This window comes from Saimiri boliviensis, chromosome 1, assembly GCF_048565385.1.
Source record: "Saimiri boliviensis isolate mSaiBol1 chromosome 1, mSaiBol1.pri, whole genome shotgun sequence".
NCBI classification, from domain to species: domain Eukaryota; kingdom Metazoa; phylum Chordata; class Mammalia; order Primates; family Cebidae; genus Saimiri; species Saimiri boliviensis.
In genome coordinates this window covers 141,101,897-141,127,122 of record NC_133449.1, presented here as the reverse complement: position 1 = coordinate 141,127,122, position 25,226 = coordinate 141,101,897, and the positions used below count along the sequence as shown (strand labels likewise).

Below are 25,226 nucleotides of genomic sequence, written 5' to 3'. Positions count from 1 at the left end.
GTCTTGGCCGGGCGCAGTGGCTCAAGCCTGTAATCCCAGCACTTTGGGAGGCCGAGGCGGGTGGATCACGAGGTCAAGAGATCGAGACCATCCTGGTCAACAAGGTGAAACCCTGTCTCTACTAAAAATACAAAAAGTTAGCTGGGCATGGTGGTGTGTGCCTGTAATCCCAGCTACTCAGGAGGCTGAGGCAGGAGAATTGCCTGAACCCAGGAGGCGGAGGTTACGGTGAGCCGAGATCGCGCCATTGCACTCCAGCCTGGGTAACAAGAGTGAAACTCTGTCTCAAAAAAAAAAAAAAAAAAAAAAAAAGAAAAGAAAATATATATCTGATATAGATTTTACCCTCTTGAGGATGAAATAATCCCATCTGCCAAAATGACCCACGAATAAAGGCCCCTCCTTGTCTGAACGCTGCCTCAGCGTCTGGAGGATAAGCCCACAATGCAAGCATCCAGGAGGACACTCTGGGCTGAGGGGCCCAGGAATAAAGAGGGCCAGAAACGAGGGCGCCCTCACACATGCTGGGAGCTGCCAACGCCTTCAGACTGGGAAGAACAAAGAGTTCCCAGACAGGAGGGCACAGGAGCACAGTGGAGGGCCAGACGTGAGGCTGGAGGCAGCTGGAGCAGCAACTCCCACCAACAGCAGATGAGGCGTGAGACTCTCAATAACCTTCTAAGTTTTCATCTTCGAGAGAACCTCAAACTACATTTTCCCCAGTTTCATTACTAGGCTCCTTGTAGAAAATACCAGTATAGAAAAAGCACAAACACACCACACAACAGAGGTAGGCACAGATGGGGCAGAGGAAAGGTGGGCCAACAGGTGCTCCAGGGAGGCCCAGCCGAGATGATTTCCCAACCACCCCACGGTCTAAACAAGTCCTAACATCTGCGAGCATCCACCAGGAAATGAAAAAGGCAAACTCCCAACATAACCACAAAAAGACACTGTATAGTCTCCAAATTGTAAAGAGGAAAAAAAAAACGGAGCAAGAAGAAATACATAAGCCCCCACCCTGGACCCCTGGCACAAGGAGCGAGAGAAGATACGTCACGACAGATGGAAAGCACACGACAGCACGTAACTCGGTGTCAACCCCCCTGCGGCCCCCACCACACTTGGTGCCCCGTTCGGGGAGGCTCTGCCCTCGTGGGTGGACAAGCACTGGCTGCTATGAAGGGCTGGGACTGGGAGGCAGTCCTGTCCACACATCTGTCCTTGTAGCCAAAGGAGGACACAGCAACAGGCACGGGGCCGTCCAGTGGCACCAGGCTTTCCGACTTCCAGCTTCCAGAACTGTGAGAAATAAATTTCTGTTCTTTATAAATGAACCTGTCTCAGGCATTTTGTTACAGCAGCATAAACAGACTAAGGTGAAAACAGTAAATGGACTAAGAATTCCACTTAAAAGACAGTTTGTCAGACTGGAATGGAAAAAATGATCCAGCTAGCTCAGAATGAGTTGAGCAATGTCTAAACCATGAAAATCGGCAAACATTTCAGAAAAGACACACCAGGTGCACACGACGAAACACCAGACTGAGCTGCTCTATCAATGCTGGGTACAGACGTGAGGGCAGAACGCATTTCAGGAGATAAAGTGCGCCACTATAATATGGCAAAAAGTTCCTTTCACAGGAGAGCTAAGACAGTCCAAACATTTATGCAAGTAAGAAAGCCTCCGAGTAAAGAGCAAGAATCAACATAACACGCCAGACACAGTGGCTAATGAGGTCAGAAACTCGAGACCAGCTTAGAAGAGATGGTATCACCCCACCTCTACTTAACAATACAAAAAAACATTAGCCAGGCATGGTGGCCGGTGCTTGTAATCCCAGCTACTTGGAAGGCTGAGGCAGGGAAATCCCTTGAACCTGGGAGGCGGGGGTTGCAGTGAGCCATACCACTGCACTCCAGCCTGGGAAACAGAGGGAGACCCCCGAACCCAAAAAAAAAAAAAAAAAACCCACAAAAGAACCAACAGAAAATGAGCCTCAACCATGGAGCAAACATTAAAATGCCTTTCAGTGAGGAAAAGACCAAGGAGATAACCCCAACCAAAACTACAAGACAGAAGATTCAAAAGCAATGTCAAGCTTGAGCTAACAAGCACATGTAAAATAATCCAATAATCACACAATCACCATTTTTCAAGATCACAGGGAACAGTCATCAAAACTTGATCACACACACAACTACAGAAGAAGCCTAAAAACTGTGACAGGGTCACCTTCTGATGTGACAATGCAACTCAGACAGGAGGAAGAGTGACTCGAAAACATGACCCCAAATCTGGGAATTAAGAAATGCATTTCTAAGAATGAGGGAAGAGGGGAAACCAGAGAAATATGCAAAATTGGAAATGACAGAAATGCGATACAGCAAACTGGGAGATGCAGGTAAAGTGTTCTTACAGGGAAATGTATTTATAGTCATTGCTGGAAGGCATCCCAATAAAGAGGTTCTAAAAATTAGAACATAATCAAAAGAAAAGAAAATATGAAAAATGGAAGAACATAAACTAAACAAAAAGCAAACACGTAACAGAGGTTAAACAAAATGAAAGGTGAGTTTTGTTTTAAATAAACAGAGAACAAGCTAAATGACACAACAGGAAAACAAGACAAAACAGGCAGGAGCCAAATTTCTGCAAAGCCAATGGCCCGATTCTGTCAGCAGCAGGAAGAGAAGCTCTGCTGGGTGAAAGGCCAGCTATAGGGGATGACTGGGCACACATGGGCTGAGCTCAAGCTGGAGTGAGGCACTAGGCCTGTGGGGGTGTCTCTCCTTGGTCTGGGCTTTGGAGGAAACAGAAAGAAGCTTGTCAAAAAGGAAATCTGAATGAAGAAACACTGTCATAGCAGCACCTGCATGCGTGCTTCTTTGTATCTCTGCAAATGGAGCCTCGACAAGCTGACACAGAAGACTACCTGTTGCGTGCGTGCGTGTGTGCATGTGTTTGTGTGTGTACGTGAACATGTACACATAAAAAAAATCTGTTCTCCGGCCGGGTGCGGTGGCTCAAGCCTGTAATCCCAGCACTTTGGGAGGCCGAGGCGGGTGGATCACGAGGTCGAGAGATCGAGACCATCCTGGTCAACATGGTGAAACCTCGTCTCTACTAAAAATACAAAAAATTAGCTGGGCATGGTGGCGCGTGCCTGTAATCCCAGCTACTCAGGAGGCTGAGGCAGGAGAATTGCCTGAACCCAGGAGGCAGAGGTTGCGGTGAGCCGAGATCGCGCCATTGCACTCCAGCCTGGGTAACGAGAGAAACTCCGTCTCAAAAAACAAACAAACAAACAAACAAACAAATCTGTTCTCCAAGTCGCAAAAAATGTGATTATTTTACATTGTATTTCTCCTTATTGGTTTTTCCTAATTTTCTAAAATGTTGAGTATTGTGCTTCAGTAATAAAGGTTACTTTTTTAAAAAGAATAAAAAGAGGCGACCAGAAACAGCTCCAACATTAGGAGAAATGTATTCAGTTTTTCACCATCAAGAATGGTGGGGCTGGGGCCGGGCATGGTGGCTCACGCCTGTAATCCCAGCACTTTGGGAGGCCGAGGCAGGTGGATCATGAGGTCAACAGATCGAGACCATCCTGGTCAACGTGGTGAAACCCTGTCTCTACTAAAAATACAAAAAAAAAAAAAATTAGCTGCGCATGTTGGTGCGTGCCTGTAATCCCAGCTACTCAGGAGGCTGAGGCAGGAGAATTGCCTGAACCCAGGAGGCGGAGGTTGCGGTGAGCCGAGATCATGCCATTGCACTCCAGCCTGGGTAACAAGAGCAAAACTCCGTCTCAAAAAAAAAGAAAAAAAAAAAAAGAAAGAATTGGTGTCAGTCAGCTGCAGGTGTTATTTTGTTATTTTGGAATTTTGTTATTTTGAGACAGCATCTCACTCGGTCACCCAGGCTGGAGTGAAATGGCATGATCTCGACTCACTGCAGTCTCTACCTCCTGATCTCAACTGATCCTTCCGCCTCAGCCTCCAGAGTGGCTGGGACTACCAGCATGCCACCATGCCCAGCTCATTTCCATATTTTTGTAGAGATGGGGCGTTGCACCACATTGCCCAGGCTGGTCTGCAACTCCTAGACTAAAGCAGTTCTCCTATCTCAGCCTCCCAAAATACTGGGCTTACAGGCCTGAGCCACCTTGTCTGGCCTCAAATAAATTTTTTTTTTTTTTTTAATGAGACAGGGGTTCCTTCTTGCTGCCCAGGCTGAAGTGCAATGGCACCATCTCAGCTCACTGTAACCTCCGCCTCCCAGGTTCAAGCGATTCTCCTACCTCAGTCTCCTAAATAGATGGGATTACAGGTTCAAATACCATTTAAAATCAAAAACCTTCATAGATGATCTTATGACATTTCTTTTCTATTATTCTTTTTTTTATTATGGTACAGTACATTGATTTCTAAATGCTAAACCAAATTTGAACTTCTGAGATAAACCCCACTCAATCATGAGGTATTGTTATCATTTACAGACGCTATAATTTAATTTACGTCTGTATTAATGTGGGTATTTCTCTAATTTTGGAATCAAGGTGTCCCTGACTCACAGAAAGATTGGGCAGTATACACTCCTCTGTTGTGAAAGGGCTTCTATATAAGTGACTTTACTTATTCTTCAAACAGATGGTACGAATAACCAAGTCAGTCATCTGGGACTGAAGGTTGGTTTGTGGGAAGGGCATTACCTAAAAATTCAATTTCTTTAAAAGATACTTATTTCTTCTTGAGTAAGCTGATGTAGTTGGCATGTTTTAAAGAATGCATCTATTTTATCTAAGTTGTCTCATATATGGGCATACAGTTGTTAACAAAACTCTCTTCCTGTCCTGTGAATGGCTACAGGATCACAGCAATGCCCCGTTTCTCATGTGCATGTCAACAGACTGAAAATTTGTTGCTTCTTTTTTCTCCTGATTGTTCGGCTAAAGGGCTACCAGTTTTAATGTCTTTTTTTTTTTTTTTTTAAACAGGTTAGGTGCAGTGGCTCATGCCTGTAATCCCAGCACTTGGGGAGGCCAAGGCAGGCAGATCACTTGAGGTCAGGAGTTAATGAGTTGCGTAGTGAACATGGTGAAACCCTGCCTCTACTAAAAATACAAAAATTAGCCTGGCATGGTGGCGCATTCCTGTAATCCCAGCTACTTGGGAGACTGAGGCAGGAGAACGGCTTGAACCCGGGAGGCGAAGGTTGCAGTGAGCCAAGATCGCACCATTGCGCTCCAGAATGGGTAACTGAGTAAGACTTGGTCTCCCAAAGAAAACAAGTTTTGTTTTATTGACTTTTTTCCCCCAACTGCTTTTTAATAAAATTATCATGTTGACAGATGGGGGGAGAAAGCAAAGAACAAAATTCTGCTCCATTCCCGTTAAAAGACTCTCAGGAGGGTGGGCGCGGTGATTCATGCCTGTAATCTGAGCACTTTGGGGTGGATGAGGTGGGTGGATCACCAGAGGTCTCGAGTTCAAGACCAGCCTGACCAACATGGAGAAAACCTATCTCTACAAAATTAGCTGGGTGTGGTTGCACATACCTGTAATCCCAGCTACTAAGGAGGCTGAGGCAGGAGAATCGCTTGAACCAGGGAGGTGCAGGTTGTGCCAAGATCAAGCCACTGCACTCCAGACTGGGCAACAAGAGCAAAACTCCAAATCAACAACAACAACAACATCAAAAAGATTCTCAGGAACTAAGAAACAGGAAACTGCCCACCACATAAAAGGAATCTACTGAAACACAACAGGCATCATATTTAGAACTTAATTCTTCCCCTACGATTCTGAAGACGGCAATAATTTCTACTTTCAACACTTCCATTAAGTGTTGCACTAGAATTCCTAAATAGAATTCCTAAAAAAAAAAGAAAGGCAAACTGTCCATTCACAGATGACACAAATATCTATATAGAAAATCCTGTGAAATTTCTGTTTTAACTTTAAACAAATTTGCAAGACCTAAGGTCAGTATTTTTAAAAATCAATTATGTTTTTGTGGACCAGCAACAAACCACAGGAAACTAAAGTTTAAAAAAATTCAATAGGCTTAAAAAATTACAAGGATAAAATATATGTAAGATCACTCAAAATAAACAGAAGCCTCCATACTAAGATGTTGATTCTCTCCAAATTGATCTAAAGATTCAAAACAATCTCAATCAAAAATCCCAGCTGACTTTTTATAAATAGAAATTGACAAGCTGATTCTGAAAAATGCAAAGGACCCAGTAGAACCCAGCACTGTAGAAAAAGAGCCAAGAAGACAGATGAAAATTACTGATTATTGATTTCAAGACATAACATGACACTACAGTCATCACTGCCAGGTGCAGTGGCTCACACTTATAATCCCAGCACTTTGGGGCATCGAGGCAGGTGGGTCACCTGAGGTTTAGGAGTTCAAGACTGGCCTGGCCAACATGGTGAAACCTCATCTCTACTAAAAATACAATAATTAGTCGGATGTGGTGGCAGATGCCTGTAATCCCAGCTGTTCGGGAGCCTGAGGCAGGAGAATCACTTGAGCCTGGGAGGCGGAGATTGCAGTGAGTCTAGATGGCACCACTGTACTCCAGCCTGGGAAACAGAGTAAGATCGTGTCAAAAAAAAAATTTTTTTTAACATAGTAACTATAGTAATCAAGACAGTGTGGTATTAGCAAAAGAATAAACAGAACAATGGAACAGAAATGACCAAAAATAGACCCATACAAATATAGTCAACTAATTTCTTAACAAAGGTAAAGAAGCTGAATGGGTAAACAAGCTTTTCAACAAATGATGCAGGAAACTGGATATCTTTATGCCAAAAAAAAAAAAAAAAAAAAAAAAGACACCAAAAACTTCTAACCTTACCTTACGCCATACACCAAAAGCTACTTCATAACTGAAGTAAATATGAGTGAAAACTATGTAACTTTTAGAAGAAAACATGAGAGAAAATCTCTACAACACTGGGTTAGAGAGATTTCTTAAAGACACAAAAAGCATAAAGTACCCAAGAGAAAGCTACTAAGTTGGATTTCATCAAACTAAAAACTTTAGCTGTTCAGAAGACACTATTAAGAAAATAAAAATAGGCCGGGCGCGGTGGCTCATGCCTGTAATCCAAGCACTTTGGGAGGCTGAGGCGGGTGGATCACAAGGTCAAGAGATTGAGACCATCCAGGTCAACATGGTGAAACCCCGTCTCTACTAAAAATACAAAAAATCAGCTGAGCATGATGGCGTGTGCCTGTAATCCCAGCTACTCAGGAGGCTGAGGCAGGAGAATTGCCTAAACCCAGGAGGTGGAGGTTGCGGTGAGCCAAGATCGTGCCATTGCACTCCAGCCTGGGTAACAAGAGCGAAACTCCGTCTCAAAAAAAAAAAAAAAAAAAAAAAAAAAGAAAAAGAAAATAAAAATAAGGCCGGGCGCAGAGGGATCACGCCTGTAATCCCAACACTTTGTGGGGCAGAGGCGGGCGGTTCACAAGATCAAGAGATGGAGACCACCCTGGCCAACATGGCGAAATCTCATCTCTAAAATAATAATTTTTTAAAAAAGAAAAGAAAAATACATGCCAAATACTGGTTTTTTAAAAAAATTCAAACAACACAGTGCTGGAAAAGGACCTGTGTCTAGAATCTATTAAAAAAAAAAACTCTCAAAAATCACCAGACAACCCAATTTTGAGAAATGAACAAATGGCAGATGTGAAGGTAAAGACAGATGCTTCAGCAAAGCAGATACATGGACAATCTCTTCCCCTCATCAAAAAAGCCACTTGAAAACACAAGCAACATCATTTGTCATTAAGGCAAGGGAAATTAAAACCACAATCCACTAGAATGGCTAAAATGGAGAATACGGATTATACCACACAGCGGTGAGGACAGAGCAAATGGAATTCCCATTCACTGCTGGGGGGAAGACAAAACTGTGTGGTCACTCTGGAAGGAGTCTGGCAGGTTCTTAAAAAGTTAAACATTCATCTAACATGTGACCCAGAAACTCAGCCCAGGAATTTTATTTTATTTATTTATTTATTTATTTATTTATTTTGAGACGGAGTTTCGCTCTTGTTACCCAGGCTGGAGTGCAATGGCGCGATCTCGGCTCACCGCAACCTCCGCCTCCTGGTTTCAAGCAATTCTCCTGCCTCAGCCTCCTGAGTAGCTGGGATTACAGGCACACGCCACCATGCCCAGCTAATTTTTTGTATTTTTAGTAGAGACGGGGTTTCACCATGTTGACCAGGATGGTCTCGATCTCTCGACCTTGTGATCCACCCGCCTCGGCCTCCCAAAGTGCTGGGATTACAGGCTTGAGCCACCGCGCCCGGCCTCGGCCCAGGAATTTAACAGAGAAAAAGCACACCACACATCCACTGGATGCTTTCCATGCATCTACTCAAAATAGCTCGACTCCCAATAGCTAAAAATAGGAAACCATGTACACATCTACAAACTGCTTATTGAATAAACATATGACATATTTACCTCCCAAAAAACCTACTCAGTAAACTACTGACATACACCACACAACACAGATGAATCTCAAAAGGAAGATGAAACACCGGACACAACACTCCACACTCGATGATTCCATGCACATTAAGTTCTAGAAAAACAAAACTTATAGTGACCGAAAGCACGTCAGCATCCTGGGTCTAGGAAACAGGAAGAAAGTGCTGCACAAAGGAAAAGGGGAACTTTTTTGAGGCGATGGAAATAACTCTGTATCGTGACTGTGATGGGGGAAGCAGACTGTGCCAACAAATTTGTTAAAACTCTCCCATTTGTAGTCATGAGCTACATGATGCTTCGGTCAACAGGCCACACTCATCATGGGGGAATGTGGCACCATAAAAGCATCACTGAGCAGAACTGGTCCCAGGGCATAAACACTTTGCACTGTGTTGTGATTTCTTTACACGATACAGCACGGCGACTCAGCAACAGGATCTATTATGTAGCTTACGTGTGTGGGAGGCTCTGCCTTCTAGGTCTGTGTACACACACTCTGTGATGCTCACAGGACAAGACCACCTAAAAATGCACTTCTCAGGCTGCATCCCCTGACCGCTATTAAAATCAGTACATTCCATGGTGTTTAAAAATTATACTTCGAAGAAGCTCTAAGAGAGAGTGCAAGAGAGTGGACGGTGGCAGGCACAGGAAGAGCACGGCTGAGAAGGAGAGCAGAGAGGCGAAGGCAGCTGGTGGTGGGCGTGAGCAAGGGGTTCCACAGCCAGGAATGAAATCAAATACCGATCACCCCACACCCACACAACACCAAACACACCTGGAAAAGCAGAACAAATTCCTGGAGGGATGGCATCCATGGCCCTCAGGAAGGAAGACCAGATTCCCACAGGAACAGGAAGAGGCTGTCCTTGACGCTGAGCAGGCAGCCCTTCTAGGATGGCCTCGAGGGCTCAGGGGATGGAGGTACGCAGGAGGCTGACTTTATCCCACACCCTTCACTACCTCTTCAAACCACTCCAGGCATTCATTACCCACTAAACCAAATAACTGATTCTCATCTCATAAATATATGTATTCAAAGAAAATCCTAGCAAACTGTTTAAAGAAAACACTGAATACAGACTCTCTGACATGTCTGTAAGTTAAGGCATGGAGATGAAGCTCCTTTCTGTGCTTGGCATTAAGGCAATGCTGCTGTGGGTGCTCTGGACACAGGTCCTGCGTCCCACGCACAGGATCCCGTTATGCTATACTGCACGCAATTCCACAGACACAAAATGACCAGGACGGCAGACCCACAGAAAGCAGAGCCTGGAGGGGGGGACAAGGAGTAATGATTAAAGGTCCAAGTTTCTTTCTGAGGTGACAGAAATGTTCTAGAACTGACAGTCATGGTGGTTGAACAGACCTGTGAATACACTAGTAACCCCTGAACTGTACCCTTTAACTGGGTAAAACTTACGGTGTGTCAATTCTCTAAATAAAGCTGATATTATCTCTTTTTTGGAGACAAGAGTCTCAGCTGTCAGCCTGGATGGAAGGCAGTGGCGTGATCTTGACTCACTGCATTCTCTGTCTCCCAGGTTCAAGCAATTCTCCTGTTTCAGCCTCTCAAGTAGCTGGGATGATAGGAACATGCCACCAGGCACGGCTAATTTTTGTAGGGATGGGGTTTCACCACATTGGTCAGACTGATTCCTGGCCTCAAGTAATCCACCCACCTCAGCCTCCCAAATGCTAGGACCACAGACCTGAGCCACCGCATCCGGCTGCTATTTTCTTTGAAAAGCATGAAACACATTTCCCTAGGGATGGAGTGCTGGACATGAGACGAGACTTGTCCTGAGCACTGGACATGGTGGTCACATGTATATCGTGCTACACAGGAGTGCAGAGCCCTGGGGGAAGGCGAGTCAGAAGCCAGAGGCCCATGCCCAGCAATGTCTCAGGTGGCCACCAAGAAAGCTGAGCAGAGGCTACAGTGAAGCCCCCCTGCTCTCAGGTCAATGGCAGCAGGGCACTCGCTGATGCTGGGCACAGAGGGAGGTCAGGGCAGATGTTCAGGGGTCACACCCACGATTTTGCAGCAGAGCTTCTGGCAAACTCAGTAAAGTGAGAAGACCCTGCCTGGCAAGAGTGAGGCCTTGGTCAGGGCCACTTCCTCTTGGCTCCACCCTTGACCTCACACACACTGGCTGACCTTTGAGAGGTAAAAGCTCTGTTCGCTATACTCACCGGTACCAAAGTGTTCAGCACCTGGCCCTTGTCCACCAAATGCACCAGTTTACCTCTAGAAGCCTCGGCTGGGTGGGTCCTGCTTGCCTTTGAGAATGTGTGTGCTCGGCCAGGCAGATTCCTGAGTGCATCTCCTACATGCTGCCTGCCCTCCTTCAGGATGACCACACGGGCCCCCAAGCCGGGCCCACACCTGCTTTGCCAGCGACTTGCCTTTTCCTCCTCTTTTCTCTCCCTGCTGCTTCTACTTCACAGTATGTTTAAGCAAAGGGGATCACTAAAACAAAATTATTTTAAAACAAACATATTTGAGAAAAGTTTATGGAAAACATAAAACATTGAATATTTATCTAATAACTTTACAGGATTCATTTACTTCATCCTAACATTGATGTAAAATTATAACACAAGAGAAAGTAGGGCTGGGCACAGTGGCTCACACCTGTAATCTCAGCACCTTAGGAGGATAAAGAGAGCGGATCACAAGGTCAGCAGTTCAAGAAGAGACCAGCCTGGCCAATTTGGTGAAACCTTGTTTCTACCAAAGACACAAAAATTAGCCGGAGTGGTGGTGGGCACCTGCAAACCCGAGAGGCTGAGGCAGAGGTTGCAGTGAGCCAAGATAGCGCCACTGCACTCCAGCCTGAGCGGCACCAGATTTCATCTTAAAAAAGAGAGACAGAGAGAAAAAATAGATTCTCCAGAGGATCTCAAAGGATAGAGCAGGAAATGCTAGCAGTAAGATGAACAACAGTCCAAGGCAATGAGAAGAAACTAGTTATATATATATATGTGTGTTTTTTGGTTTTTTATTGAGATGGTTTCGCTCTTCTTGCCCAGGCTGGAGTTCAAAGGTGCACTATATCAGCTCACTGCAACCTCCACCCCCACCAAGTAACTGGGATTACAGGCATGTGCCATCACGCCCTGCTAATTTTTTGTATTTTAGTAGAGATGGGGTTTCTCCTTATTAGTCAGGCTGGTCTCGAACTCCCAACCTCAGGTGATCCACCCTCCTGTGCTGGGATTACAGGCGTGAGCCACCATGCCCTACTTTTTTTTTTTTTTAAGATGGAGTCTTGCTCTGTTACTCAGGCTGTAGTGGAGTGGCACAATCTCCACTCACTGCAACCTCCGCTTCCTGGGTTCAAGCAACTCTCCTGCCTCAGCCTTCCGAGTAGCTGGGACTACAGGCGCCTGCCACCACACCGGGCTAAATGTTGTGTTTTTAGTAGAGATGGAGTATTCACCATGTTGGCTAGACTGGCCTTGAACTCCTGACCTCAGGCGATCCACCCACCTCAGCCCACCAAAGTGCTGGGATTACAGACATGTGCCACATGCGCCCAGCATGATCACATATTTTATGTAATATAATGTTTTTCATGATCAACGGCCACTATGGGAACACAACAATCAGCCCTGAGACACCCAAAGCAAGACAGAGCCGCTACAGCCTCTCATGCGGGGAGCATGGGCTGCATTTGCCACAGGGTGACAGGCAGAGGGCAGAGCTGGAGACCCAAAGGCAGAGCTGGCTTCCAGCCCTGTGGACCAGACTGGCTGAGTGCCCCAAGTATGTCAATAATTGATGGGAGCTGCGCCCAGCCCTGCAGGGTTCTCAGGAGCTGCCTGCCCAGCAGCCCCATGCCTGGCACTCCCTCAGGTGCCACCAGCAAGGTCACTCCACTGCTTCTAAACAATACATTGCACAGACAGTTGAAAAGTGTACCTTTACCCATTCTAATCTTCCAAGGCATTCATCTTCACATGTTTTACATATAATAAACTAAATTTTGCATCAAGCAAAAGAAAAACAAATTTCATGATGAAACACAGTATCTCACCCTAGAATTTGAAAAACCTTCTTTTCCTATTCATTGAGAATTCTTTTTGAAGTCTCAAAAATGACTTTACCAATGTAAGACAAATCTCCGAATATAAAAAGTGTTTGGCACAGTCAACATTGCAGCAGTCAGGTCTGCAGTGGCAGAGCAGTGGTGGAGGGGGATGAGGATGAGTCTGCAGGAGGGCAGCAGAAGAAAGTGGAGCCATCTGGGGGCACTGCCCAGAGGCCGGCTCGGCCAGAGCTACAGCACAGCACACCTCCAAAGAAGGAGTGGGGTTGGGGGTGGGGTGAGTCAACTTCCTTTAAACATACCCAGGATTCACCTCTGGTCCATCAGATCTGCTGGTAAAGGTCACACCGTAGAGGAAGGGCAGCTGGGGACTGTGCTCACCATGTCCTGGTGACAGGGTGCTTGCTGCCAGTCTCCGGCACCCTACAGGGAACCAGGCAGCAGGTGAGGTTGTGGAGAAACAGGAATCGTTGTGCACTGCTGGTGGGAATGTGTCATGGTGCAACTGCTAAAAAACAGCCTGACGATTCCTCAAAAAATAAAAAAATGGAGTAAGCACAGGATCTACCAGTTCTACTTCTGGGTAGATACGCAAAAGAACTGAAAGCAGGGCCCCCAAGAGACAGGTGCACCTCAACCCGCACAGTTCACACAACATGGTTTCCAGCAGCTAACCCAAGTATACACTGGCGGGATGTCAAGACAAGCAAAATGTGTCTACACACAGCTCAACACGACTCAGCCTCAACAAGGCAGGCAATCAACACACGCTACGACCTGGACCCAGCCAAGCTGCAGAGTCCACTCACATGTTACAGGACGAACAGCAGATGCCCCAGAGGAAGGGCCCTGAGGGAGGAATCGCCTCTCCCAGGCAAGCCCAGCCCCAGGCCCTCAGGACACCGCTGCTGAAGGTGCCCCTTTCTGGGGCCACCTCTCCTTTCTTTTTCTGTTCTTAAGAAACACTGGGATGGAAGTAATGAAAAGTAGTATATCCTTTCAAAAGGATAACTCAATTAGTTACTAAGCTCAATATCTTTTAAAATGGATTCCCTTTTGATCCCAGTTAAGACTGAACTTTCTCACTGCTTTGAACAATGGAGAAACTGAGGCACCAGGTACAATTTTTGCCCCAAGGATAAAGGTCAAGGTGTGTTAGTTAATAACCACCAGGGTTGCTGGAGATGCTGCCCCCATCCACGTGGCTTTGCTGGAATGCCACCACATGAGGACAGACACAGGTCACAGCCCCCATGCCTCACTCTGGCATCAGCACTGGTCCTGTGTGGAGCTGTGCCAGCTTGCAGAACACGTAAAGAGCACACAGGCATGTTCCTTCCCTACTGTCGGCCACACCACAGCTGCATGTTCACGGGAGTGAACATCACCTACACCACAGCTTCCACGTTTGTAAACAGGCACAGCTTAGCCACCATGTTTCAAACAGCCACGTGGGTAACTCCCTGTATTACTGGTACCCAGTTTTCAGGGAGTTAGTAATTGGATGATTCATAATACAAAGGACAAATACTTGAGGAGACAGACATCCCGTTTTCCAACGATCACTATGCATTGCATGCCTAATCAAATCATCTCATGGATCCCATGAATACATTCATCTGCTATGTACTCGCAAAAATTAAAAAAAAAATTAAACAGTAAGTTATATGACTAAGATTTCAACTAGGTTTACTGCTGTCTGCAGCTAATTTCAGTGACAACCCAAAAGCTGCCCTCGCTGGCCCGTGCATGCTGCGGATGGAACATCTACATCCAGCCCTAGATAACCTCGCATGCAAACTACTTCCCCGTGCCGCTAAAACCCACGTCTCACTTACATTTTAGTTATATTTTGTTTTTTTTTCCCTGATTCTGAAACATTATTCATAGCCGTTTTAAATTATGCTAGTAAAAAGAAGATACCGAGTTCCATGGAAACATAGGTGTTTCCTACTGCTGTGATTTAAATGTGTCCCCTCAGAGGCTCATGTGGAAACTTCACCCCCACTGCGACAGCACATCTGCAGAAGGTGGAAAATCCGCCTGTACTATTTGAGAGGTGAGACTGTTCGGAGGTAGTTTGGATAAGATGAGGTCACAAAGGTGGGGCAGTAATGGCTTGGTAAGAGGAGAGAGAGCAGAACAGACACACTTAGCTCCCTGCCTCCACTAAATCCTACCACCAAGAAGGCCCTCACCAGATGCAGTCCCTCAACTCTGGACTTCCCAGCCTCCAGAACTATAATAAATAAAGTGCTTTTCTTTACAAAGTACCCAGCCTCATGATTTAACTGTAGCAACAGAAAATGGCCTAAAACAACTTAACGTTTTATGTTTCACAAACTGCTCTTCAAAAACACTACAGAGAGTAAAGTACTACAAACCAGAAAATGTTTACTCCAACAGTTGTCAGATGCAAAGACGACTCCTGCTACTGACGTTTCCACCCAAGTCTGACACACACCGATCACAAAGACAGAAACAACTGTCTCTCCTTCCATTTTGTAAACCAGTACCCGATTACCAATCAGTTCACAATGGACAAGCGGTCATCAAGGATCCAAACCCTTCATCCAGCAAATTTCTTTTTCTTTTTGAGAACAGGGTCACCCTCTGCTGCCCAGGCTGGAGTCGAGCAGTGCAATCATGGTCCACTGCACCCTCAACTTTCCGAGCTCAAGTGATCACCCACCTCAGCCTCCAGAGTAGCTGGGACGACAGGCATCCACCACCACACCTGACTAAATTTCTTTTTTTAGAGACAAAGCTATAAATTTCTTATGTATGTCTAAATTGTCAGTATTAAACACTGACAGAGCAAAGCCTTTCTCTGTTTCAAATTTTAATATTCCAAAATACGTAAAACATCACTGTCAGTGTCCTCACCTAAAAGACTGATTCTAGAAGAAGAAAAAAAAAATCTGAAACAAGATCAAGGAAATGCTATCTGTCCCTCACACACCATCTTTAACATGAATGGTGCCTCCACAGAACAAATGCTAGATGCAAACTGCTTGAGTATGTTTCTTTAATTTTAGTAACGACTCCAAAAAATCCCAGAGCAGTCATTTCCGATACAATTCAACTACACCTACAGCCCTTTAAAAGCAGACTCCCTGCGAATTGAGGACCAGCTCCCTGGAGTCAGCTGGAGCAGAGGAGCAGGATGACCCTCCAGGCTGCGCTAAGAAAGAGCGCATGCATCTGCTGCACCCCCTGGCCCCCACCAAGTCAGGACACAGATGGCAACACTGTGACCTCTCCGTTCCTACCTCCTTGTTCTGGCCCTGCAGTCTCAACTGCTGAGGCTAATCCCACACTCTGAGCCTTGGCTGCTGGCCAAAAGTGTTATTAATGGCAGGGAGCTTCTCATTTCAGTCTCTTTTACCACAAAGGTAGCTAGCTGTCCACCTCTCTGCCTCTCCACACTGAAGCAGGAACTGGGTAATTGTATAACAGGTACTTTGAAAGATCTTCATATCCAAGTCTCGACAGCCAGCAGTATTAGATATTTGCATTTTGGTCTATACTACAATCTATGTGATGCAGAAAGATAAACTAGTTTTTATTCAATTCTTATGTAAAAGCCTAGGAACAAGGAGAGCCACAGATGCCAAAATGAGCATCACGTATTTCATGTTTTATACTTTTAGATTTGGGAGCACATGTGAAGGTCTGCTACATAAGTAAACACATGTCACAGGAGTGTACTGTATAAATTATTTCATCACCCAGGTACGAAGCCCAGTACTCAACAGTTACCTTCTCTGTTCCTCTCCCTCCTCCTACCCTCCCCTTACAAGTAGAGCCCAGCGTCTGGTGTTTCTTTCCTTGTGTTTCTAAATTCTTATCATTTGGCTTCCACTTTTTCAATCATAACACACAGTATTTGGTTTTCTGTTCCTGAGTTAGTTTGTTGAGGCGAATAGTCTCCAGCTCCATCCACATTCCCACAAAAGACATGATTTTGTTCATTTTTATGGCTGCACTGTTCTAATTTTTTTTTTTTTTTTTTAAGAGATTGGGCTTCACTATGTTGCACAGGCTGGCCTCAAACTCCTGGATTCAGGCAATCCTCTAGAATTGGTCTCTCAAATAGCTGGGACTACAGGTGTACATCACCATGCCCAACTTTTCCATTTTAATCACCTGATCAACATTTATGATGAATGACATTAAATTACACATAGCAAAATTCTAAGGAACCATATACCATAAATCTTACAAAATTAAAAGATTAAAAAACCATGGATCTATTACTGTTACATGCATTAGCCAATGTCAGTGCTTTCACTAATTTTAATCTTCCCCACTGTAACTAAAATGGCATCAAAGCATGAAGTAAGGAAGGACAGCATTTTAGAAGCAGGTGCGCCTAAGATGAAATTAATGGTATGGAACCCAGAACATCTAAGGTCAACACTAAGCAGCTTCATCTGTCACATGGGGACTCCGTTTCAAAACTCCAGGTGTGTGTGTCAGTCATGGAGCTACAGATAGAGGAGGAGGAGAAAACATTTAGGTTCACTAAAGACTCCTATTAGGCCTCCAAGAAAGATCCAAACAGCGAAAAGACCTGGTCAGTCACAGCTTCTCAGCATGATACCTCAACAAAACCCACGGTCTCTTGACCCTGCACTGAGCCCATGTTGGGATGTGGCTACTGTTCAGCACCCGCCAGAGGCTCCTCATGTCTCATATCCAGATGGGATCAAATCCAACTCACACAGGACATTACTGCAAACCTGGGCAGCCTTGGCTTCCAGGATCAGCCTTCCCCAGCCCCTGCTACAACAGCACCTCCTATTCTCATCATGGAAACTGTCAACCCAATCACAGATGAGGCTCTGGCACCGTGGCTAGGCCCCCACTTCTTTCAGTAAGTCAGAAATCCTGCTCAGTTACCCTAAACCACCAGCTCTGCATCTCCTTAGGAAACCCCAGTGGCACACCCCGTTTCTTCCTCCTGCAGAGGGCCCCAAGCAGCAGGAAAGAGGGTGATGCAGGCCTTGGCCTCGGCACAAAGAGCCATCACAGTGCTGAGGCGCAGGGGCTGCAGGGAGATGTCCCAGCAGCACTTCTCTGAGGGCAGCACAAACCACTGGGCATGAGCTGCCTCATTCAGGCCAAGTGATCGTCTTCATCATCATTCAACTTTGAAATTTAGGGTCTGTGCCAGTTCACCTGTTTATACTCCATATTTAAATATCTCAAGCCATTAACAAGTGTTTTACTCTTTGGTTATGACACTACAGAGTCAGCTAAGAAACATCCACATCACCAGAAGGTTCTGCCCAGGCAGCACTGAGGCTCTTCCTGCTGGGAGAATGCCGCTCTGAGGGCAGCGCAACTGCAGCAAAGGCCGAAGGCTCAGGCAGACCTTCCACTCCTAGTGAAGCACCATCAGTAGAAGCTTACCACCAGAAACATCATTTTCAAACCTAGGAACCACAAGTTACAAAGACAAGTGTTTTTAAGGATTTAGGGAGAAGAACAAAGTAAAAAAGATTTAAGCTTGGGAAAATTAACCTTAAACATTAAAAAAAAAAAAAACCTCACTCTAGATAAGACCTTCAAAACTACATGACTCTCAGACGGACAGTAAAGGTCAGACAAAGCAGCAATGGGGTGTGAGCTGGTGCAGCACTGCAATACCCTGCACGGATGGCCAGGGGCGACAGGAGGACCCTGAATTCACGGGAAGGGGTAAGCTAGACTAATCCTCAAGTACTTCTCAGCTACGTTTCATTAAATGCACGGAAAGTTTTGTAAAGATGCAAGTTTCAACACGAGACACAATTATTTCCCCAGTTTGACATATGGGTTAACAAATGTAACTTGGGTTAACAAAATTGACTAGGGAATTTTTGTATTATTCTTTTGAAATACCAATTCCCTTCTTCCCCTTCTGAAACAACCACTGGGAAAACTGAAGGGCACATATACTTTTGGGATCCCAGGGTATGCAGCTCCCCCTGCTAGGGATGAATAGTGCTCTTCTGTCTGCCTCAGGGAAATGTCACAACACCTTGCACAGCCAGCTGTCCTCGCTGACTGGAAGCAGAACCAAAATCTGAGCTGTCGAGAGTGTATGAAAGTTCCATTTAGAATCAAATCTAAAATGCACAGCTACAAAATGAAGTGGACAGCACTGAAGCCCGAAGAGACAATACTAAATCCTACATGATGACTGAAGGCATGTCTGCAGCTCCAAAGATACTAGAAAGAGCACACATCTCAGCCGGAAGTGCTCATCCCTGTTTATCAAAAATATACAATGTTTCCAGATAAAAGAATTTGGATCAGAATAGGCAGGTTTTCATTTAAAGATTTTCCTTCACTCTAACTTCTGAAGCATTCTCTAAATTCACCCCGTATTTGACAATGCATATGAATTTGTTATTTATGCTTAAATGCCAGCCAAGGATTAAGATTCAGTCTTGCAAAGTCTTAAAATCTCTAAAGGAAAAAAAAACTTACACAGTTCACAATCCTAAGACTAGAATCTAGGAAAAACCAGCGAAACTTTCTTTGCATTCTGTCCAATTTAAATGCACTCTGTGTGGCAAGCATCATTCACTCTTGATGTCACCAAGCACCACACGCTCCTTTCCATTCATGTGGCCTAGGCCTCTGTGACACACACACACACACACACACACACACACACACACACACACACACGCTGTGGTGGACTTGAACACGTGCCTATGAGCTCCAGGACTATAGTCATCAGGAAGTGGAGTCCTAGACCTATGGAGTGGCTGATGCCTGTGAGCCCAGCACTTTAGAAGGCTGAGGCAAAGAGTATTGACTGAGGCAAAAAGTTTGAGACCAGCCTGGACATCATGGCAAAACCCTGTCTCTACAAAAAAGTAAAAAAATTTACCTAGGTATGACAGCATACATGCCTGAAGTCCCAGCCACTCAGGAGCCTGAGACAGGAGGATGGCTTGAGGACACTGCCACTTCCACCTGTGCCCTCAGGCAACATGTGGGAGTTCACATGACTGAACTATGAGGAGCCCTACACCTCCTTTCCCCCTCCTCCACCACCAGCCTACTGCAGCCTCATGAGTGATCCCAGGCATGACCAGCAGAAAACCACCAGGCAACACAAGAATTATGAGAAATCACAAGTCATTATTTTCTTAAGACATCATGTACTGACACGGTTTTGTTACACCAGAATAGGCAACTAAAAAAACACATCCTACTCACGGTAAGAACCATCTGAGACATGGCAAGTTGTATGAGATGCTGCTTCAACACAGATGTAACTCTCAACAGAGTGGAGCCTTTCAATGTATTTTTCTTTTTTTTTTTTGAGATGGAGTTTCACTCTTGTTACCCAGGCTGGAGTGCAATGGCACGATCTCGGCTCACCGCAACCTCCGCCTCCTGGGTGCACGCAATTCTCCTGCCTCAGCCTCCTGAGTAGCTCGGATTACAGGCATGTGCCACCATGTCCAGCTACTTTTTTTTGTATTTTTAGTAGAGATGGGGTTTCACCATATTGACCAGGATGGTCTCGATCTCTTGACCTTGTGATCCACCCACCTCGGCCTCCCAAAGTGCTGGGATTACAGGCTTGAGCCACCGCGCCCGGCCTCAATGTATTTTTCTTAACCTACTCACCCTTAAAGCAGCACTGAGCGTAGCAGTCAGACCTAAAAGCACAGGTTTCCCATCTTTTGGCTTCCCTGGACCACACTGGAAGAAGGACTGACCTGGACCACACATAAAATACACCAATGCTAACACAGCTGATAAGCTTAAAAAATAAATCTCATAATGAAGTTTACAAATCTGCATGGGGCCACATTCAAAGCCACCATGGGCCGTGGGAACAAGCTTGCCCTATCGCACACTGATGTTCCCCGTCAGACTGTAAACACTACTCAGAATCACACAATCTCATCTCAGTTCTGAGAAGTGGAAGCTCTGTTAGCACCACGGCCAACCTGATCTAACTGCAGCCGTTCAGAAAGCCTGGTAAGTGGACAGCCCAGGGAAAAGCCTCATCAAATGCTGAATACCTGTGAAATCACGTATTATGAAACCAAATGAACAACACTATGTTAATCTTCAAATGCTGGCATGGAAATCACATTCTAAGATGCCTCCCAAGCTTTCTGGAAGATGCTATGAAATCTGTTTAATAGGTAACAAGTCTGGAAGCCAAAATAATGAAGATATAATAAAATGGCCTCAAAAGTGACAAGACTCTCCTTCCCTTATGACAGACTCTGTATGCTTTCCCTTTTACCAGGTGGTTAACTCACTTTTTTCAACAACCCTGTCCTGTGATGACTACTGTGTTGCTGGTCAGAGAACTGAATTCTAAAAGTGACTGAAAAGCCTGGAAAAGGAGAAGTTCCAAAGCGGGCTTTTGTTGAAAAGACATACGTGGAATTTCAGAAACCTTGGATTCTGTTTGATAAGATACACATACTTCCAACCTCAGGGCAACTTTTCATGTAGTCTAAACCCTGTGTCATCAACTCCTAACGTTTCTATCAGCAGAGGCAGAGCTCTTTCGTTAAAGAGCATGAAGCCAAAGCATTGGTGGGGGCTGCAAAGCACAGAACACAGAGCTCTCCTTGGCCACAGAAGAGTGGGAGCAACTGTGCCCAACGAGGGTGCAGGGAAGCCTCTCAGATGAGAGGCCTGCACTGGGTGCCACATGGCGTAGCCTCACCGTGCTGCTGAGATATCCTGCATGTGAAATGGCTCCAGGATTTTCTGAAACTCGCTTTCAAAATATTTCCAAGTGTTTATGTCTTGCACATGTCTTAACGACTGAGAAGTAGGTATGCTCACTCAAGAAAGAGAAGAACAGTAAGCCAAGTAGGGGCCTTTCACCAAAATTCCTCTTGGCCAGTGTCTACGGAAATAAGGAACAGGCACAGGTGATCTCTCAGCAGAAGCCCAACTTTCTAAAAAACTTTTATTTCAGGTTCGGGGGCAGGTTTGTCATACAGGTAAACTTGTGTCAGGGGGATTTGCTGAACAGATGATTTCATCACCCCGATATAAAGCCCAGTACCCAATAGTTTTCTTTTCTGGTTCTCTCCTTCCTCCTCTCCTCCTCCCTCAAGCAGACCCCAGTGACTGTGGTTCCCTTTTTGTGTTCATGTGTGCTTATCATTTAGTTTCCACTTGTGAGAACATGCAGCACTTGGTTCTCTGTCCGTGTGTGTGTGTGTGTGTATGTGTGTGTGTTTGTGTTTCCAGTTCATGTCTTTTATTATCTCAGTTACTTGTCTTCTGGTTTGTTGAAGCAGTAAGTCAGACAACATTTGCCACAATAATGTCTGTCAAAGTAGCTTGCCATAAACACTCCAGCACCACATTCATCAGAAGGGCACTCTCGACGAAGGCGACTGATTTTGCCATTCTCATCCACCTTACAATATTTCAGGACAGCCAGCTTAACCTTCTTTCTCTTGTGCTTATTCTTCTTGGGAGTGGTGTAAGACTTCTTCCTTTTCTTAGCACCACCACGAAGTCTCAACACAAGATGAAGAGTAGACTCCTTCTGAATGTTGTAGTCAAAGTACGTCCCTCTTCCAGTTGCTTGCCAGCAAAGATGTCTTTGCTGATCAGGAGGAATTCCTTCCTTATCCTGGATCTTGACCTTTACATTTTCTATCCTATCCGAGGGTTCAACCTCAAGGGTGATGGTCTTCCCCTTAAGGGTTTTCACGAAAATCTGCATTTTGGTGGCGGCCCCACCTGAGGTGCAGATGGCGGATCGAAAAGGAAGAACGCGACGTAGGCCCACGGGGTTTCCCAGCGCCCCCGCCGAAGGACCCACCCCTTAGGCGACCACACCATATGCCCGACTGCCATCTCAGCGACTGTCCAACCCAGAGCCAGACTGGATCGTAAACCTTGTTTCTCCTCTCCCTAGCCTGGGCTTATTTCTCACTTTAGCCTTCGGAATGCTTCCAAAATGGTAGGTTTAAACAACATAAAATATATTTTAAAAAGGCTTTTCCCGCACAGTCAACGTGGCTAAGAGAGTCTTTAAAAGGAGGTGGGTCGAGGGGGGCCCAGGAAGAGGGAGGAAATGGAAGTGTCGTTAGTTTGTTAAGGATAATGGCCTCCAGCTTCATCCATGTTCCCACAAAAGACATGATCTCATCAATTGAACCTGGGAGGTGAAGGGTGCAGTGAACCAAGATGGCGCCACTGCACTCCAGCCTGACGTGAGACTGAAGAAGAAAAAAAAAAAAAAAAAAAAAAGGATATAATCTCACTCTTTTTTTAATGGCTGCATAGTATTCCATGGCATATATGGTATATATGTACCACATTTTCTTTATCCATCTGTCGCTGCTGGATATCCAGGTGGATTCCACGTCTTTTTCTGTGAATGGTGCTGCAATGGACACTCGCCTGTATGGCAGAATGATTTCTATTCCTCTGGGTATACACCCAGTAATGGGATTGCTGAGTCAAACGGTAGTTCTGGTTTTAGCTCTCTGAGGAACTGCCATACTGCTTTCCACATGGTTGAACTAATTTACACTTCCACCAACAGTGTATAAGTGCTCCCTTTAACCCACAGACTCACCAGCATCCTTTTTTTTTTTTTTAACTTTTTAATAACAGCCATTCTGACTGCTGTGACAAGGTATCTCACTATGAAAAACCCAATTTTCATGATCAATCAGTTTCCACTTGGCACAATCAGAAGACTCTTGTTGAAAAGGCTGCCATCTTGCCTTGGCTAACCCGAGCTGTCTCCTGCATCTGTCGTGAGGGTGCTGAGAGAGACTCTCTAGACATAGATGCGGCGCAGTCACCTAGACATCATGCCTGACTTGGCCCTCACAAAGCAGCTCGCTTAAATGTGGGCTATGGTTACACCTCCCACTTGCAGGGGCACCCAAGGCAGGGTCAGCAAAGCCTTTCTGCAAGGGTCCAGATGACACACACTTTGGGTTTTGCAAACCACATATGGCCTCTGTCACGTCATCTCTATTGCTGCTGCGAACAACTCTTTAAGAATGTGAAGACAATCCTTCACAATCAGACTGTACAAAGATAGACCAGAGGCTGGATTAGGTCCACTAATGATGGTTTGCCAGCTCCTGGCCTGCAGCTTTGCCAGTGTGCAGGCTGGATGCCTAGCCATGGCTTCTTCTGCTAGAGCGCCCTCTCTTCTATGACAGACTCCAAGGTGCCACCCGGCGGCTCACCAGATACTTGCTACCTCAAATCTCCAAACCACACCCACTGGTGAGGAGGAGCAGGCCCCTTAGTAAAGGGGGACAGTCCATATACCCCTCTTGGTGTCTCACATCAAAACACAAGTGTCCATTCCACAGGGGAGTTAGTTCAGCATTCTCTCAGGTGTGGGTGGAGCGCTGCTCCAGATTCCTGCCACAGGGGCCAGCACTAGCCCCGCAGCACTAGGAGCCCCTCCTACTGAGCACAGAGGCGGTGCCCAGAGCAGCAGACCTCACACCACTGCTTCCACTACGGAAAGGCCGGTGATACTCCATACAGCCCTAGCCAGCAACTCAGCGACACTTTCAAACGATGTGGAGTTTGCGGGTGCTGTGGTCACTCATGCTCCCTCCTCAGGCCACGGCACACACCCGTTCCTGCTCCCCTCTACCCTGTTCCTGACTCACCCCTCCTCAGCCTGACAAGTCCACACTGCCTGGGGGCCTCTGTAAATCCTCCATGGCACAAAACACCCTTCCACCAAAAAAGCCCCCAAAGGCTCCAAGCAGCAACAGCTGCAGGTTCTTTGCAAACTGGTGATTACAGCTCTATGCATTACCATCCGTACTACATGGGGCAGCTGTATGTCCACCTGCTGCTGCCTCTTGCCAACTACAACTTGTTCAAAACCTGGTGGGGAGCCTGGGCAACATGGTAAAATCCTGTCTCTACAAAAAACAAAATTCAGCCAGGCACGGTGGTATGCCTTGTTGTACCAGCTAGTAAGGAGGCTGAGGTGGGAGGATCACTTGAGCCCGGTAAGTCAAGTCTGCAGTGAGCCATGATCAAACCACTGCACTCCAGTGTGGCCAACAGAACGAGACTCTTTCTCTCTCAAACCAAAAACCAAAAAGCGAATGGGGTGAGGGGAGGGAGAACCTGTCTTTACAACCGACTGCTGTACTCTGTTTATCTGAAAACACTGTTATCTGGTTTCTAGTTTTGTTCATAGTGCTCACTACACTACTCCCTGGTTTAAAAAAATAAGCCCTACATCAAACCAGATTTCAACATACATGTTTTCAGAGGCTTTTTTTTGGGGGGGTGGGGTGGCGGCGGCGGGGGATGGAGTCTTACTCTATCACCCAGGCTGGAGTGCAGTGGCACGATCTCGGCTCACTGCAACCTCTGCCTCCCAGGTTCAAGCGAGTCTCCTCCCTCAGCCTCCCAAGTAGCTGAGATTACAGGCGCCTGCCGCTGTGCCCAGCTCATTTCTGTATTTTTTAGTAGAAACGGGTTTTCACCATGTTGCCCAGGTTGGTCTCAAACTCTCGACCTAGTGATCCACCCGCCTTGGCCTCCCAAAGTGCTGGGATTACAGGCATGAGCCACCAGGCCCAGACCAGAGCTATTTTTGTGCAGCATTTTCTCTTGCTCTCAATTAACTTCTTGCTCTAAG

At 45.9% G+C, this 25,226-nt stretch overlaps 1 protein-coding gene and 1 pseudogene across 6 annotated transcripts in view; both read right to left on the bottom strand.

Moving 5' to 3' along the window:
• ANKRD11 (ankyrin repeat domain containing 11) overlaps window positions 1-25,226 on the bottom strand; it is a 234,351-nt gene that overhangs the window by 77,145 nt on the left and 131,980 nt on the right. The gene's annotated exons all lie outside the window — the stretch shown is intronic.
• LOC141585548 (ubiquitin-ribosomal protein eS31 fusion protein-like) overlaps window positions 1-25,226 on the bottom strand; it is a 54,137-nt pseudogene that overhangs the window by 3,854 nt on the left and 25,057 nt on the right.